The 14,830-nt window shown below is 41.7% G+C and overlaps 1 long non-coding RNA gene across 4 annotated transcripts; it reads left to right on the top strand.

Moving 5' to 3' along the window:
* The first annotated feature begins 1,580 nt into the window (after positions 1–1,580).
* LOC136176975 (uncharacterized) lies at positions 1,581–10,962 on the top strand. Of its 4 annotated transcripts, none has more exons than XR_010664868.1 (3): positions 1,581–1,625; positions 3,908–4,108; positions 4,212–10,962. It is a non-coding gene; the product is annotated as an uncharacterized lncRNA (long non-coding RNA). The 4 variants fall into 4 exon arrangements; XR_010664870.1 differs by having other exon boundaries at positions 3,908–4,409; positions 4,758–10,962; XR_010664869.1 differs by having other exon boundaries at positions 3,908–5,084; positions 7,779–10,962.
* Positions 10,963–14,830: the final 3,868 nt, after the last annotated feature.

The following is a 14,830-nucleotide window of genomic DNA, read 5'->3' as shown; positions in this document are numbered from 1 at the left end:
AATGTTGATATCATGATACGAATATTAATTAAACGGGGCACTTTGAATTATCTTCTCAGCAGGGAGTATCATAGAAAAGACGAGTGGCCGAGCGCACGAGCTGCTCCTGCATTACGCTAATCAGCAAACAGGCTGAACAGCTGAGAGAGGTGACACAGAATGCAGGTTTTCAAGAGAGATCGTAGGGGGGATATTTCTTTAGTTTTATTTGCTCACAAGTTGCCAGAATTGTATCAAAGCTACGGGACTAAACGACAGGCACACCGCTGCACTGCGCGCGCATCATGACGGTCTTCAGTTCTGTCCACACTTCTTTCCAGTTTCTCCTGTCTTGACTGATGTAAAACTAAAGTTTTACTAATGATAACAAAGCTTCCTATGGAGTGAGCCACAAAGAGCAGCTCGTGCAAATAAAAAACAATCATCTCCGCCATGCGTAATGGCCCAGACCGTCTCCACACATCCTGACTAAGTGTAGGTTGTGGACACCGGCGTTGAGCCTGATGTTTATTGTAAAAACAGTAAATTGAAATTAATATTAGCTGATTTTAATTACAGATGGTTCATTTTTAGGTCACCCAGAGGTGAACGCCGAAAAACATATGATACAGAAATATTCAATAACTTCACCCAGGAGAGGTGTAGTGTCATGAAAATCATTTTACACATATGTGATCTCACGTTTTTCATACTACATTTCTCAGATTGGAAAATAAAAATTGAGGATTTTTTAAAAGCCTATTACATCCATAGTTTATAACCCAATGTTCAATAAAATCCCTTTTGTAAAGTGTAGGGTAAAACAAAAACCCATTGTGAATAAATGTCCTCCTGCTCTATAAACTACATCACATTGCTTTGGATAAAGGGCTTTCATGTAATTTCAGTGATTTCTTATCATTAAATTTGGTAATAAAATATGTAAGAACTACTATAACATGTTGTAGTGCCATCAAACTCACAGCACACATAAACCATGTCCTCTTGATTATACTACAACTCTTAGTTTGGTAAAATGTGCTTCAGGTATTACAATTTGCTTCCATATAACTTCAAAGTTTTCTTGATATGTATAATTATCGATAAAGTCACTATTATAAATTATAGGCTGACATAAACATCATCACATATACTCCATATCATGTTGTTTACACTACAGCACTTGGTTTGGGAGTTTTGGCTTTCACTCAATTCTGAGGATTTCTTTTACCTACCAAAAACAATTTCTTTCCAATTAAGTTTTTTGTAGCAGTACTCAGGTTGAACAGTAGGGGTCTCTTTTAGCCAAAACTATGACACTTGGTTTGGAAACTGTGTTTTTAACATGGATATCATTAAAAAAAAGTCACCATTGTAGGCTCTAGGGTCACCGAAATATTTCATCACACATAAAGTAAATCATGCTTAATGCTTTTATATTATGTGTGATTTTTCAGATTTTTTTCATATGCCACATATGAAATCAGGTACATTTAGAACTGAAAAATCACATTTCTATCCAACATGCTCTCCTTTTCGATCTGTCGGGTTATTTGTTTGTTTTCAAACTTCAAACTTATTTCTTTTATCTGATCTCTTTTTCTTTCAGCTGGTTAAAGTCAAGATGCTTCAACAAACAGGTGAAGGTGAGTTACTAGATGAGGACAGGTTCACCATTCTTTCTACAAAATGAGATTGAAGCACGTGTTATAAAAGAGAGAAGTTATCTGAGTAGCTCTCTTTGAAGATTTGGTCAACACAGTCACATAAAGTAATTAAACAAGAGAAAATGATGTTCAGATATTCAGGTCCAACAGCAGCGACAGGAGACCAGATGGTAACAGTGAAAAGTGTTTCAGGAGAACTTAAACTGACTTTGATTTGCAGAGATAAACTTCAAGTGTTGCTGGTTTGTCTCTTGTAGCTGCATCAAAGTCACCACACAGCACTGACACCGCTCTCTCTGTGTTGTTTCATTCAAACAGGACGCAGAAGAAAGATAAAGATAAAGATAAAGATAAACTTTATTGATCCCCGTGGGGGAAATTTGTGCATTACAGCAGCTCCAGAAAACAGGGGACGGGAATATACTTATAAAAAATAAAAATAGAAGTTAAAAACAGATCAAACATATTTACATCATTTAAATAAAATAATGTAAAATTACACAGTAACTTGCAGACTATGTCAACAGAGTGGTTATGATTCAAGCTTCATGAAGGAGAAGAGGGTGACTTCATGTTCATCTTAAATGCAATATCTCTATTTCTCTTTTCTGCATTAAATGTTTTTTCTTTGCAGCAGGTTAGTGATGAACAAAGGATGGGATACGACAGGAAGGATGTTTTTGTTCAAAGGCAGATAACATAAAAATACTGTAATGTACTGCAGCCAAATCATTACACTGTGAAGCACTGTGCTGGTCTATGGTATTGTTGTTGTAATTATTTTTTATATTAGCTTCTTTTATCATAATAATACATTTCATTTCAAAGCACTCCAGGTCACCTTACAAAGCAGAAATAAAATCAACAGAGTAACAATACATCCATCAGATTAACATTAAAAAGACAAATTTACAGAGTATGAAATCTTTGTGAGATAGGATGGAAAATGATCAGACAGAAAATGCTCATTTTAAAAGATGTGTTTTGAGATGAGATTTAAAAATAGAGAGAGAGTCACTATTACAGATGTGTGGTGTGAAGACCTGAGAGTGAGGGTGGGTGTGTTGATGTGCAGGAGATCAGAGAGGTAGAGAGGAGCGAGGTTATGGATGGACTTAAAGGTGAGGAGCAGAATCTTGAAGTCGATGTGATTAATGGAGGGGGGTGACGAGAGGATGCAAGCAGCAGAGTTCTGGACCAGTTGAAGTTTGTGGTTGGACTTGAGAGGGGGAACAGTGAGGATGGGAGATTTAAAAAGGGTGTGAACGATGATGGAGGTACTGTTGGATGTGATGGACGGGCGGAGGTGATTTAAGTTACGTAGATGGAAATAAGCGGGCCGAGTGACATTATTGATGTGAGCTCTGAAGGATAGTGTGCTGTCGAGGAGGACACTCAGACTCTAAACCTGAGAGGAGAGAGAAACTGAGGAGTGATCAACAGGGAGAGAAAAACTGTCAGGTTTTGAAATTGTGGATTTGGTGCCGATTAGGAGAACCTCGGTTTTGTCATGCTGTTTCTTTCTTATGAAAAACAATTTTCAAAAGACAAACAAGGATGATAAGTGAGACTTTTGATAAGAAGAAGAAACTGAAAATCTGAAGGAATATTTGATTGATTCTGAGAAAAATAATCTTTGATGTTTAAATATGTTTATAGTCTGAATTGTATGTGTAATAAATGAATTAACTTAATGTACTATTGCTTTTTTATAGGCTCCATCTGTGATCTTTATTAGTTAATCATCTGTATTATGTGTAATTTACGTCATGCAAAGCTTGCTTGTATGCAGGAAGAGGAAAGTAGTCTGTTCCCTACTTTCCCACTTAAATGTATCAGGAGATATTTTTTAATGTAATGCTGTGGCCTTATTCATGAAGCCTCCTAAATACTAAAAGTTGCTCCTAGTGACAATTTGTAAGAATTTCCCCTTAAACTTAAGACTAGATCATTGTAATGATTCAACTTATTCACACAGCGTCTTAGCCCTTAAGAGTCCATCTTAGACTTTTGTCAGTGCAAAGTGAGACATGCATGTTGAGTTCCTGGTTACCTCCACAGGTTGTAGTGGAAAAATACTATTAAATTAAATTAAATACTACTGAAAGAATAAAAATGCTCTGCCCCGGGAATCTTTGATGCACTTGTGACTGATGTTACTTTTGTAGCTGATTACCCTTTTTGTAAAAGAACTCTTTACTATATGCAATAAAATACACAAAGACAAAAGACTTTGACTCGAGATCTTTCATTACCAACAGAAAAATCCACAACAAACTTGGTGTCAGAAGTGGGATTCCAGGCTGATCGCTGTATCCACCGCAGACGGTGACTGATCATCCAGGACTTTGAAAAACATCGTCCTGCCTCAACCCTGAAAGTTTGAAGGTCGAGAGGACCGACTGCGTGGACTGCGGCCGTCACCTCGGAATCCAACGAACGACGAAAATTCTCCAAACACGGTAAAAACATTCCAGTCTCAATTAATTACAAAGTCAACTGTTTAAAGTGTATTTTTGCGTAATTGTTAAAAAGAGTGACTGCCCATCCTCTGTTTCCTGCCAGCTACTGGGTAGCTAATAGAAGTTCTGGGAACTTCAGTCCAGTTAGAGTCCGGCTTTACCAGTGTAAAGATGGAAATTTACACAGACTAATCAGGGACGCCTGATAGTCTTACAGAGAATAGACCATGGTCAAAAGGCAGGAAGGCGGAAGATGGCAGTCCCAAGGGTCCTATTTTCGATCCCATGAAAGCAAAATATGGTGAATTTTTTTTTATCTTGTGTTGAATATTGGATAAAAGAATGTGGATTTCCTGACAAAGGAAGCTTGAATATAACGCAACTTGTACAATTACAGCTGTATTTGAAAAAGAAGGAAGAAAAAGTTAGGTCTAAGAAAATAATTAGTAGAGAAAAGTTAGAAGAAATAGAAAGACAAATGGATTGTTGGAATATATGGATGACAGAGGCAGAAGTCAGAGATAGGAAAAAGACAGGGAAAGTTTTATCAAAAATGAAAAAGAAAATGAAAAAGAAAAAACAGATGCTTTCACTGATAACTCCATCACACCCCCTGTGTCTGCTCTTTATCCCTCTCTGACCGGTGGAGTTCGAGACAAAGAAGATTGGGTTCCCATCTACATGGCTCCACCTATCCTGCCCCCACAGCAACACCAGCTCCTGCCCCCACAACAACCAACAATCAGTCCGAACAATCCCTTCTACGGACAATCTCAAGGGGCCTGAAACCGCCTTTGAAAACGTCATGAAAATGGCCTTTGGAGAAGGCCTGACGAGACCCATCCTAGCCCAGACCACTGGGCCAAAGACTGTCCAGAAACACCAAGAGAGGGGGGCGGAGGAAACCGTCGCGAGGGCTGGCAGGACAACGAACAAGTTCCCTATGCCTCGGACTGACCGTCAGACAGAGTAGTTGGTAACGTACCCGCACACACAACACATTACACGCTCCACGCTATGAAGAGCCGCTTTGCACTGATACACTGCTTGGCTTAGTTCAACAAAGAATTTGTGTTAGAAACCCCTCCCAAACCAAAGGAGGGCCTCTATGCATCTCTTTCCTCTGAAGCTCATGAGAAAATGCCAATGGTAACATATAACATTTAAGGATAGAAGATCAAATTTTTAGTTGACTCAGGAGCAACTCACTCCGTTCTAAAAACATCCGAAATGACTTTGCCTGACAGTGGCCGTTTTTCATGGTCTACTAGCGTAAAAGAAAAGTATGGGATCCCTGTCAACTGTTCATGGGAGTTTGAAGGAGTACAAACAAAAGCTAAACATTCGTTTTTCATGTCCAGCATGTGCCCGGTTAACCTTATGGGGAGAGATTTAATGTGCACTTTTGGCATTGTGATAACCTCCACCCCCGAGGGCTTACGGGTCAGCAGGACTGACACGTGTTCCCTCTCCCCTGCTGAAGTCAGGGGACTATCACATTTTACTGGCGTTTATTTCAGCCCAAATACTCCCCTGTATGTTTATCAGTGGGGGATAAATGACATATCTGCTCAGTCTTTAACTAATGCAGCACTCACACTTGTTTCCAACACCGCTGAGAAGATGAAGCCAGAAGATTTACACTGCACCTCTCGTGTCTGCTCTGAAGGGCCTAACCCGGAGTATGAAAAGCGATTTTTCAAAGAATTAAATGATACAGTTTTGATCACTGACGTCTACACAGATGGTGTACGTTGTGCAGCATCTGTCAAACTAACTCCAGTACAGATGAAACTCTATGACGTCAACGAATCATATCCCCCACATCTCCCTCCCAAAAGCCCCCACTGACAGGCGGCGTGATCTGGGTCCGTTTGTGTCAAAGTGTAAAAGAGCAAATGACTGGCAGCCTGCCACTGAAAGTTTGTGTGTATTTTTCTCCCCCCTCCTTGCAGACACACAGGCATCCTCTCACTCTCTCCCCTCCACTAATCTCATAGACGAGAGGCAGACGCACACACACACTTCCTCATGTCTATTTCAAGCGCTCTCACATGCAGAGTTTTCTCCTCTGCTGGCACAAGTCCCTAGTACACTCTGGGCAGCCAACAAATCTGATGTAGGCCTGATAAAAAACTGTGAACCGGTTCAGATACTCCCATAGTCGACTTACAGACCCCAACAACGCCAATACCCACTCAGAAAAGAAGCTAGAGAGGGCAAAAAAACAGTTTTTAACTCTCTCCTCGAGGCTGGAATTATCGTTCCATATGAAGATTCAACGGTACAGACTCCAATCTTTCTAGTAAAAAAGATCCGTCCTGCCAGACAGCCCACGGAGTGACGTTTTGTGCAGGACCTACAAGCCGTAAACTCTTCCATCATTGCCCCTACTCCTAATGTTCCCAATCCACACACCATTCTCAGCCAGATTCCCTCTTCTGCTAAATGGTTTTCCATTGTGGACCTGTCTAATACTTTTTTCTCTATCCCCGTTCAGAAAGACTCCCAGTTTTGGTTTGCTTTCCACTTTGGAGATAAGCGTACACATGGACACGCCTGTGCCAAGGACCAACCTGCAGCCCTACCCTTTTTTGTCAGGCTTTGTCTCGCAGTCTCTCCCCTCTCACACTCTCTCCAGGTTCAGTCTTGCTGCAGTACGTTGATGACCTTCTCATCGCAGCCCCAACAAAAGAACAGTGTGAGACAGACACCATCCTCCTCCTGCGCCATCTTGCGGAAGAAGGCCATAAAGCATCCCTGTCTAAACTACAGTTTGTAAAACAGGAGGTGATCTTTTCAGGCCACATCCTCACACCACAGGGAAAATCTCGGGTTAAAGCTGTGGCAGAGACACCTAAACCCATGACTAAAAAACAAGTTCTTTCTTTCCTGGGCATGTGTTCTTACTGTCGACATTTCATTCCCAATTTCTCCGAGATGGAGAGACCGCTGAGAGACATCGCACACAAAAGAGATCTGACAGCTTCCAGCCCCATCCAGTGGACTGAGGAGGCAAACACTGCGTTTGAGAACCTTAAACTGTCCTTGCAGTCCACTCCCAACTTGGGCATCCCAGATCCAGAGAAGCCATTCACACAGTTTGTTGATGAAAAAAATGGCTGTATGACCTCTGTGCTTTTACAGGCTCATGGGGGTCAGCTGAAACCAGTTGGCTACTTCTCCCGCTTTCTAGACCCTGTTGCCAGAGGCCTCCCAGCATGCCTGCGTACAGTGGTTGCCTGCGAGTCTGCAGTGCTAGCCTCACGTGACTTCGTAGGTTACACCCACCTTGATCTTCTGGTGCCTCACTCTGTTGCATCTATCCTACAGGAACAGAAAACATCACACCTCACGCCAGCACGATGGCTCAGATATCACACCACAGGTTTACCAAATGTTCATGTTAAAAAATGTGCTGTGCTTAACCCTGCCACCCTCATGCATTTACCGGGTGAGGGTGAACCCCATTCTTGCCTTGCAGAACTCCAACACACCTGCACCCCGAGACCGGACCTGAAAGATGTACCTCTCACTAACCCTGATCTCATTTTCTATGTTGATGGTTCTGCTTTCAGAGATCCTGCACGGGGCACCGCCCATGTAGGATTTTCTGTTGTTGATGATGTTTCTGTTGTTTGCTCCTCTCCTTTGCCTTCTCATTACTCAGCACAAGTGGCAGAACTGGTGGCCCTGACTGAAGCCTGCAAAAGGCAAAACTGTTACCATCTACACAGACTCTCGCTACGCCTTTGGTGTTGTGCATGATTTTGGAGCCTTTTGGAAACATCGCAAATTTCTCAAATCAGATGGTAAACCCATTTTACACCATCACAAACTTGCAGCCTTGTTAGAAGCCATCCTCCTACCAGCTAGTATTGCTGTTTGCAAATGTACTGCACACACCTCTGCCCGAGATCCAGTGTCTCGAGGTAACGCTCGAGCAGATTCAGCTGCCTCCACTTCTCACACTTCTTATCTACACACTCCCTGGTCTCAAAACAGCTGCCTCTTCTCTGTGGGTGTATGGAGAGGTTCAGATGATAAACCTTGTCTCCCTCGTAGACTGTTTTTGACCTATTGTAAGTTGGCCCATGGCCTAGACCAGGGGTGCCCAACCTTTTTTAAACCAAGATCTACTTTTAAAGTTGCCAGTCTGCAGAGATCTACCAGTCCACATAGTGAGCCGTAGCCTTTACCGACAGCCTCCAAATGCATTTAATACTCACACAACAAACAGAAAATAATTTCAGATATAATAAATGAGAGTTCTGTAAAAAATAATGCAAATTTTTTAAAGTCTTATTTTAGGGTAGGCTACATTTTAATATTACGTTTGTATTTATATCACATATGTTTTTCCCTTAATTTAGTTTACAACAAACAACTTTAATCTGTGTGGAGATGTTCACAGACTACAGCAGGCTGCTGTGAGATGATGTTTTGTTAAATTAGCTGCAGACACGGTGAGAGTGAACGGAGTAAAGTCGAACCGACCGTTTGACCGGATCACGTGTGTTCACGCCTTTGTCAGTACGGATCACGGATCAACTGTGTGCTGTAGCACTAAAAGTAAAAAGTAAAAAAGTTCGCGTGGTGGCTGGCGCTCCAGTGCAAGTGTGTGTGTGTATGTGTGTGCGTTTGCGCTGTATGTTGGTGTGTCTCAGCGTGCCCCGCGATGCTCACAGTCATGACAGCAGAGAGGAGCAGAGAAAAGTAGCTGCAGCTACATCAAATGCGCTTAATACTCGTAGCATAGTTTCTATATATGACTTTTTGGTAAAACATTTAGCCCCCCGGTTTTACCTGCACGTCTCTTGCTCCCCTGCTCGCTCTCTCGCTCGCTCTCTCGTGCACGCAGCAATTTCATGAATAAATGAAAAATTAAATACAAACAGGTCGGAAGTATACTTGGGCTCCCCACACAGGTATTGTGTGGGGGAAACACTGCAATGAGATGAAATTGAAATCACTTTTCTATTTTACAATTGTATTTTATATTGACTAAACATCTCGATCGACTGAGAATCAGTCAGCAATCTACCTGTCGATCGCGATCGACTGTTTGGGCACCCCTGGCCTAGACCATGTGTCAAAAGGAGGGATATGTGCTATAGTTCAAAAACATTGGTTCACAAAAGGATTTTTTACATTTGCCGCTGATTTTTGTAAAAACTGTTTGATATGTGCCCAAAATAATCCAGGTAGGACCAAACCTCTGACACATCAAGCTGCACACTCAGCACCAGACAGACCCTTTCAACATGTCATGATGGATTTCATCGAACTAACCCCCAGTGAGGGTAAAAGGTACTGTCTGGAACTGGTAGACATGTTTTCCAAATGGGTAGAAGCTTTTCCAGCCAAACATGCCACCGTGTCAGTAGTAGCGAAAGCCTTACTAACAGAAATCATTCCCCGGTGAGGAATCCCTGAAAAACTGTCCTCAGACAATGGCTCACATTTTGTCAACGAAGCCATACAACAGCTTTCCACACAGTTGCGTTTTGAATTGAAAACTCATTGTTCTTATCACCCACAGTCAGGTGGCGCTGTCGAAAGACAGAACCATACTTTGAAACAGAAACTGGTAAAGTGTTGTCAAGAAACAAAACTCAGTTGGCCCAGGTGTCTGCCTATTGTCCTGATGTACATGAAAATACGAGTGCGCCTGCGATGCAACCTCTCTCCCTTTAAGATACTCTTTGCAGGTACACTAAATGTCGGCGTGGGACCTCCAGGACCTCCCATGGACACCGCCCTCTGCGAGGCGAGCATGGTAAGTTACTGCATATCCTTAACAAAATGTCTTTCTGACATCAGAGCACAGGTGAAGGAGACACTCCCACCCTCGGCTGACACGCTGCTCCACGACCTGAAACCTGGTGATTACGTGGTCAAGAACTTCAGGAGGAAGTCCTGGCAGCATCAGCGTTGGCTTGGACCTTTCCAGATCCTCCTCACCACTCACACGGCTGTGAAAGTTGCTGAGAGAGCCACCTGGACACATGCCACCCACTGCAGACGAGTCCCGGATCTGACAACTCCACCAACTGACCCTGACACCTCCGGATAGATCCTCTGCTCCGGCTGCCATCACACCTGTCATTGACTGAGAGACAGAACAACATGGACAGACCTCGCCCCTGGCATCCGTTTCAAAACCACCCAGGCCAGGCACAACATGTATACTTTTTATGATTGTAATGATCATTATTGCTCCGTGGCTCTGGTATGAACTACAGACCTCCAGACTCCTAAAACCACCCCCACTCAACATCTCCAAAAGAGAAACGACTTATCACACCAACTCTTGGTATCAGGCTCTAGTGCTTTCAGTGCACCGCCTCAACATCTCAGACTCCTTTATAGTTTTTACGTTATTCTGGTTGATTATCTGTAATCAAAAGGGGGGAATTATAGTGGAAAAATACTATCTGTCTGTCGTCTTCGTTTGAACTTAAAAGATTCAGATGTTCGTGCGTCATTTAGCAATTACAAACTGTTTCTCTGCATGGCCTTAGTCTGTATCTCCAACAGGAACTCCCCTCAGTATCTGGGTACAGCATGATCATAAATCAGTGCCCTCCGAACAAAGGAGTTTCTGTTGGTGTTAGATAAATCACCAGGCAAACTAGCAGAAGGCGTAGTCACTAGGGCAAGCTGAAACCAATGACGATGTTTTACTCATGTATATGTAATATACCTACACCCTGTGAAAGTATAAATATGCTCTGCAACCGGGACAGCCCCGGGAATCTTTGATGCACTTGTGACTGATGTTACTTTTGCTGATTACCCCTTTTGCAAAAGAACTCTTTACTATATGCAATAAAATACACAAAGACAAAAGACTTTGACTTGAGATCTTTCATTACCAACAGAAAAATCCACAACAAGGTAAAGCCAATATCTAATAAATGCTGATATAACTCTCATCATGTGTACATTTGAATAAATATCACGAGTTAATTTCATAGTGTTCACAATAACATAATGTCTGACTCGATTCTATGATAGGGCCCTATGGATTTCACTGTCTGTCTATGTCCAATATCACTAGAGAGCACTTCTCTCCATTATTTGGATCAACCAATCACAGCTTCTGAAAAAAATGTGTCATACATAGCAACGGGGTCAACTATGCCTCCTCCCTTCTGTACTCAGAGTCGCTCTGAGAATGTTCCCATATCACTCCTAAGCCAATAATCCTCTCTAGGATTTTTTAAGTGAAGTTAGGAGGTCTCAGAGAGGATTCTCAGAATGTTTCTGAATATGGGCCCTGATGTTTAACTTTCTATATCTGAATGTTCTGAAGCGGTTGTTTGATAAAGACGTGAAAAACAGAAACTTCGGCCCAGGTGAGAAAGTACTAACGTTGTTGCCCATTCCCGGTTCTGCTCTGCAGGCTCGTTACAGCGGCCCCTATGTAATAAAGGACAAAATTAATGACTGGGATAACATAGTAGCCACTCAACAACGTAGGTGACGTAATAGATTTTGTTGCATTAACATTTTAAAGCCCTACATTGTTAATCTCACACTAAATTTAGCAAAATGTGAATTTGGCCAGGATACAGTTACATTTCTGGGAAAAATCGTCGGTCGGGGGCAAGTGAGTTTGTTTGGGATACATAACACGACGAAGCATTCAGGAAAATGAAGGAGCTAGTCACACGTGAACCAGGTCCATTACTAGCCTAAACATTAACTGAAATCAGCTTTTGCCAGACACGGCATACCAGAGACTGTTGTATCAGATAGTGGCCCCCAGTACAAGTGTAAATAATTTGAAACCTTTGTAAAAACATGGGAGTTTAACCATGTCACTACAAGTCCATACTATCCCCAGAGCAATGGTCTTGCAGAAAAATCTGTGCAAATTGCCAAGTCACTCCTGAAAAAAGCCAAAGCTGATCACAAGGATGCCTATCTGAGCCTCCCAGAGAACCACAACACACCGGTTGATAACTTCAGATCACCAGCTCAGCTACTTATGAGTCGTCACTTACGCTCCATCCTACCCAACACCCACAAGCAGCTTCAGCCCAAGATCGTCAGCCAACAAAGTGCTCATACCAGGAGGGCTCACCAGCAACAAACCCAGAAACGATATTATGACAGGTCAGCCAAGCAGATGACACAGCTGCACGAAGGACAAAACATCCGTTTCCAAGATCCAGGATACTGGAAGCCTGCAGTCATCATTCAGCCTGCTGACACTAACAGATCTTACCACATACACACACCTGAAGGACAAGAGTACAGGAGAAACAGACGTGACCTTCTTATCACAAAAGAAACACCCAACACACACACACACAGACAACCTGATGACAACAAGCAGCAAACACCACACAGTCCCACATCACTCACCTCACAGATCACAAGTGAAACTGTCCCTCAAACAGTTCCTCACACTGTCCCTTACCAGACCAGGTACGGACGAGAGATAAAGCCCAGGTCTGTTTTGGACTTCTAAACTAATGTAAAAGGGTGTAGGCAGATCGCTGCCCTTAAAAATAAAATGTTCATTGGTTATATGCTGTGATGTATTCTGATGCAGAGTTGATTTTACAAAACATTTTGATTTGGGTTTATTCACTAAAAGCACATTATGCCATGTATACTGTCATTACAAGTATGTGTTACATTTATCTTTTCTAAAAGGGGGGTGTAATATTCTCACAGAATATCATTGTGGTTGCCTAGCAACACTGTTGTGTTGTAAGTTAGTAACATGTGTTCCTATTGGTTGCTGACTAAGCCTGATTGTGATTGGTCCGCAGTGTATGCAGATGGAGCCTGTTCTGTTTAGTATGTGTGAGAAGTTCACCTTCCTAGTAAGACTTCACCAGAATGTACAGAGTACACGACTGCAAATAAAGATTCAGTTAAAGCACGTCGTCGTAACAGATACAAAACAAGACAGGTAACTGCCGGTAATGAGAGGGAGATTGCCTGCACAGAAAACTACACCCACATGCAATCACACAGCCATGCACCTCAGGACACACAGGAGAGGAGAAACAGAGAGAAATGAATAACAACATACAAGAGAGTAAGGGAGGGGGGCTGCAATGGTGTTAAACCACAACACTCTAAGTGCAAGGAAACGCTCGTGTGAAAAGCGTTTGTCACTGTGTGGTTCATGACCACTTCTCTGGTTAAAGAGAAATGGTTTAAAGTGAACTGATGACGCTGTGTAAGAAGTGTGATATGAAATGTAAGTACAAAGGAGAAGTTGTTCATGTATTTACAGTTTCTTATATTTACTGAGAAGTCTAATGTATGTTGTATTCAATATTCTACTAAATTATACACTCATTAAAACATGAAACCAATAAAATAAACAACCTCAACATACAGCCAAAGCTTGGGGTATCCAGTTCCTCAGATGGTAGAGCACGTACTATTTAAAGTCCTCACCACAGTGAGTGGACCAGGTTCAGTTCTGGTCCCTTTGCTGTTATTCTCTCTCTACCTCAACTTAACTGTCCATCTTACACTGCACCTATCCAAAAAAAGCAAAATAGAAAATAGTTTGAACAAAAAAAACATCAGAAGCAAACTTCCTCATTCACACAGAAGGGAGGATAAAGACGTTGATGTTTTTGTGTCTGAGCATGACATTGTGTAGGACTGTGCTGGTTTCTTTTTTTTTTGCTTCGATGTGGTTTCCTTTGTATGGAAAGCTTTCAATGTTCTAAACAGAAATAAGGATGAATGAAACTAGACATTTGAGATGATGAAAATACAAAAATTACTTTTCCAGTTTTTGTGTTTTGAGGATTTGAATCCAAATCTGTTTTCCATATGTAATAAAAAGATTAGTGATAGTATAGTCCTCCTTCAAGCGGGCGGCCTGTGGCTCTTTTCCTGCTGTACTGCTTCACTGACAAAGTAGATAAGGTACACATTAAGATTGTAAGAAATGAGTGATGTTGTTCACATAAAATGTTGCACCAAATAGCATTAACATCAAAACAAAATATGACATTAAAAGTGACTGTGAGCATGTTCCAGTTTGTTGTTTTAAGTTTTGTGCGCCCTGTGGAAAAGTATGGAGTGTGAAGTCTCTTTTAGAGGACTGATGATCTGGATTTGTTGATCCCCAAGAGTCTGTATCTGGATCAGGATGATCAAATCCATGATTGATCTAAAAAAGGGATTAAAAATGAGCTGGATCACATGACCCAACATAGAAAGAACCAAATCTGGATCATTCTTATCCACATTAAATCTTTTAAACCAACAGGCCCTGTAGATAAGACAAAGATACAACAACAGCTTGAGGGCCATGTTGCTCGTTTGTTAGAGCATGTACCATTTAAAGCATGAGTCCTTATCTCAGTGGACCAGGTTCAGTTCTAACCTGGGTCCTTTAGTGGGTGACGTTCTCTCTCTTCCTCGTCTTAACTGTCCATCTTTAGTTGATGCTACCAAAAAAGGGTAAAAAATTTAAAAAAAAAAACAGAGGAGGAGTCAAACACTAACTTCCTCATTCTCACTACAAGAAGAAAGGAAGAAAACTTTTGTGTTTTTTGTGTCTTAGCAGCGAGGTGACTGGTTTGTTGCAGTTTTGCTGAAATTTAAAAATCGTCTTTTTTCTACATTTTCTCTGTTTAAGCTCCTGGAGGTTTGTTTGGTAAGATCAGCTATGACTGCTATTTATGTTTTATTGTTTTAGTTTTCAGCAGCTTTTATTTTCTTTAAGTGAAA

This window comes from Labrus bergylta, chromosome 20 (genome assembly GCF_963930695.1).
Source record: "Labrus bergylta chromosome 20, fLabBer1.1, whole genome shotgun sequence".
Taxonomy (NCBI): domain Eukaryota; kingdom Metazoa; phylum Chordata; class Actinopteri; order Labriformes; family Labridae; genus Labrus; species Labrus bergylta.
Note: the sequence above shows the minus strand (reverse complement) of the source record. Positions and strands in the feature narration are given on the sequence as shown.